Source organism: Pinus tabuliformis, chromosome 9 (assembly GCF_031772625.1).
Source record: "Pinus tabuliformis cultivar Carrire ecotype Pingquan chromosome 9, CPIR1, whole genome shotgun sequence".
NCBI classification, from domain to species: Eukaryota; Viridiplantae; Streptophyta; class Pinopsida; order Pinales; family Pinaceae; genus Pinus; species Pinus tabuliformis.
Window position 1 is genome coordinate 205634679 of NC_142307.1, and position 4066 is coordinate 205638744.

Sequence of the window (4066 nt, forward strand, 5' to 3'; positions counted from 1 at the left end):
AAGTCATATCAAAGGGCAGTGCACTAAAAACATGTACGACCTGAAAATTTAATGAAAGGGGTAGTGAAGAAGCACTGTGCAATGTGTAAGAGAAAATATTAATAATAAAAGACGTGGTGAAATCGGAAGTGAAGGCTGATAAGAAAGCTTTTGTTTTCACAAAGTGTGATGGCTAACCTTTAACTTGCTAGTTTTTCTGCATAAAGTTTGGAGGGTGCTCTTTCTTTGTATGATGTGATAGTTGACCAGTTGATCAATCTTATTAGGTTCAATGAATGGGAGGGAAGATGAACTGCTTACGTTTTAAGTGAGAACAAAATATGGAGAATAAGTGCTAGTGATGAGAAACTAATACTGTTTTAGTTTTGAAATTTTCACTGTCTAAGAAGGTGAATGAGACCATAAACAACATTTTGGAAGTGAACAAGAGTCATGAAAAACATTTTCTTCCTCCAATCAATAGTAAATACTAAATATGATGGTTGATCTTAAACATGTTATTTTTTGAAATATGAAGTTTTTCATATTATTCAGGAATTATATTGATGTGAGTGCTAACCAGTTGATCACCTTTTCAATGGTTAATGACATGTTCTTTTTAAATAAACTTTTACTTAAACCAATCTAAATATGCAATAATATGGGAGAATGTTTGTATTCAAGTACACAGTATACTAGAGTCTAGTATAGAGCCACCACACATAAAACAGATCAGATTTAGCCTAATGTGTCTGCTATAAAGCAAAAAACTTATGCATCACCTCTCTTGTCAGTTGCGGACTCAAGCATTAGCTTCATTGCACAGTGGGTTGCAGAAGAATCAGGGTATTCCAGTTGCTCAGGTTGTAAAGTGGTTAGGCATGGAGGTACGTTTCTTCTTGAAGTCTTATTTCTTTTTTCTTAGTTATGTGATGCAATTGGTTCATTTTACGCACTATATTTTCTTCTCATATCTGTTGTGTAACTGAGTTGAAGTTGCAATATGAAGATGCTTACATGGTGAAAGAAGGTCCATTCTTGAGTAGTGATATGGATTTTCCCACCAAGTGTTCCCAACTTGTACATCAGAAAAGGTCTGCAAAAGTAGTCTTCGACGTGTTTTCTTCTGGTCAGGTGCTAATTATGGATGGCACTTGGCAAGCTATGAAGGCTTTGGATGTTCCAGTTGATAAGTCTAATAGGGATACTCAGTCCAAAGAATCTACAGTTGCTTCCATTGTCCCCCCAGAAGAGGAAATGCCTGATTATGAAGAGGATGGGCAACTCAATGATGAAGATCAGGTCCAACACTGGCAGATTCTTCAAGAGTCTGGAAGTCATCAAATGGAAGAGGTAGAGGAAGCAGACAAGTTGCCAGTCTCATTGCCCATGCCAAATTTGGGCATAGAACATGTGACACCCAGATCTGTAGCAGGAAAGTCTAAACTACCTTTGTCGAATTCACTGCAAGAGCATCAGCCAAAGAAAAAACGTAGAAATGTGTTTGCTTCTGAACTAGAGTTGGAAGTTAACAGGAGTCTTATTCCGGTGGAAGAATGCTTAGTGAATCCAGTTGAAAGAAAGGATGTATCAAAACCGTTATGTGATAAAGCTGAAACACATGGTACTGAGAGAGTCAAAGAAGATGAGAGTGTCGTAATTGAATCTGAACTTGAAGAAGAGAAAGCAAGACTGGCTATGTGGATGGCAGAAGCTAATCGTGCTAAATTGAAGATTTTCCTGAGGTAGTTTCTTATCCGCAACTTGATTTTATTATAGGTAGTAAGGATTCTATTTGCTTGTTCCTGACATTTTTTGACATTTTAAACTAGGAAATGGAAGCGTCAGGCAGCGAAAAAGGCGCACAATATGCGTCGAATGAAGGCTGCTAAAGCTCTGAATTCTCTCTTTTTGGGCCCTCCTGTTAGATCCAACAAAGTGGTATTTAACAAATTCTGTTCCAATAGTCTTTTATGTGTATAGTGTTTGTCTTCCATTTCAGGAAATAACTGCCCATTGTCTGTAACAGAATGCATGCTCTGAAGAATTCATGGCAGGCATACCCACGTGTCCTCCACCGGCGTTAGAGATCAAGATTGATCAGATTATAAGAGAAAGACGTAAGAGACATGAAAGAATGTGGTCAAGACTGGATGTGCCTGAGTTAATCATGCCTATTCTAAAAGAAAAAAATCCTCATGCCAAGTGTCTATGTTGGAAGTTAGTGACATGTTCTCGAATGCGGGATAAATTAGGCCATTCTATGGAATCATGTAACTTTCACAACACCATGGTGGGGCGATGGTTGCGTGCTAAATTAATGAGCAATGGTGAAATAGACAGCAAAGAGTGCAAGTCAGATATGACTATTTTGAAGAAATGGATTGCCATGGATACTGAAGGTAGTGGCACTCATGATTTGTTAAGTTTGTCCATTTTGAGAGATGTGGCTTTTGATGCTGACAGTCTTGAAAGCAACGAGGCTAGCTTAGTAGGAGCAAGCGGCCTTCTGTTTCTATTGGCTGACAATGTTCGGTGGGATCTTGAACGAACAAGACTGCAGTCTCTTGTAAGGAGTGTTCAACCGGGTTCCCACTTACCTCTCCTTATCTTGAGCTCTGGAAATGTTGAAGGAATCACAATAGAGAACCTGTTAGAGCTTCATAAATTGGATAGGATGAGGATTAGTAGCTGGTCTGTTATTCTTGTTAGAGAGAATGAAAATGATGTCAAAGGGTTTTTTAGTGATGATTGCTTAAGAGAGGGGTTATTGTGGCTTGCCCATCATGCTCCTTTACAACCAAATGTTTATCCTTCAGACGTTTGAGATCTGGTTTTGGAGTCTCTGGACCCTCATTTGAACGCCCTCTTAAATGTGAAGCCATCAGGAGTGACACCGAGGGATTGTATTACTGTTTTCAATCAGGCATTGGAAAGAACTGAAAGTGACATTGTTTCTGCAGCTCAGAACAGTGTTCCTGGTTGGCCGCCACCTGAAATTAATGTGCTTGATAATATTGGGAAGGTGGATTTCTAAACTCATATTTGCCCAATTCTGGATGGAACGTGGTTTCTAACATTGATTCAATTGTTCATGCACTCAGAGTGTGCAAGCTTCCCTACTTTCCTTCATTAAACTGGGGTCCTGTTTCTTGTGGGGTCAAATTGCAAGAATATTCATCATTGAATTTACATCCTCAAATTAGTGCATTGGATGACGTCCAAGAACAGAAAACATATCTTGAGAAATCCTTGTGTCAATATTTGACTGAGATAAACTTGGCAAGAAAAGGTGATTTGATGATGTTGAAGGAGGCTGATCCAATGGTACAAAACAACACTTCTTATGAATGCATTGGTTCTAGATGTCTTATTATTCCAAAATGGGCTCCTATATTTCGGAAAATTTACAATTGGCGGTTAATGCTCTTAGAAGTTAGCTAGTGAACCTGCTCCTGTTGCATATGTTTCACGACCACGCACCATTGTTTCGGCAGGAAATGATGTAAAGAACCTTCTTTCATCTGCTCGTCAAGTCTTTATATCCAGTGCAAGTGCTACCAAAGTGGAACCTTCATTAAATGAAATGCTTGAAGCAAGTTCCAGGGCTCTATCAAGGGGTTTAAGGTTGGCACCTAATGGACAGACTCTGAAAAATCAATTCTTGCAGCATGCAAGGGAAGGCAATCAAGAATCAGTGGTATTGGATAAAATAACCAGAGAACTCAAGGATGCACCTGTGCAATCACCTCTGATGAGCAATTTTTTGGTAGAAAAAGGTGGCATGGAAGAAGTGAACTACCAAATTCCAGATCTTGATGAGGTGCAGCACACTATAGATTTTGGTCAGACAGAGGGAGCTTCAGCTTGATAAGGTAGCCACTGAATTCTCTGAAAAGGTAAATGAACAAATCAGGAAGACTGCATTGGCAGTAGAAGGGGCAACTACAATGGGTTGTCCAGCTGTATTGGATCCAACAGCTAGAAAGTTTGTTACAAAGAGTTCACCATATATTGAAAGAAGAGTTCTAGTTCCAGGAGAGATGAGAAGATCACATGAAAGAGTTTCTGACAGTTTACCATCAAA

At 39.2% G+C, this 4066-nt stretch overlaps 1 pseudogene across 1 annotated transcript; it reads left to right on the top strand.

Annotated features, from left to right (window-relative positions):
* The first annotated feature begins 752 nt into the window (after nt 1–752).
* Nucleotides 753–3850, top strand: LOC149147859 (SAC3 family protein B-like; annotated as a pseudogene). The gene is made up of 4 exons (XR_016263185.1): nt 753–866; nt 976–1724; nt 1812–1920; nt 2009–3850. The product of XR_016263185.1 is annotated as an SAC3 family protein B-like (transcript).
* The last annotated feature ends 216 nt before the right edge of the window (nt 3851–4066 follow it).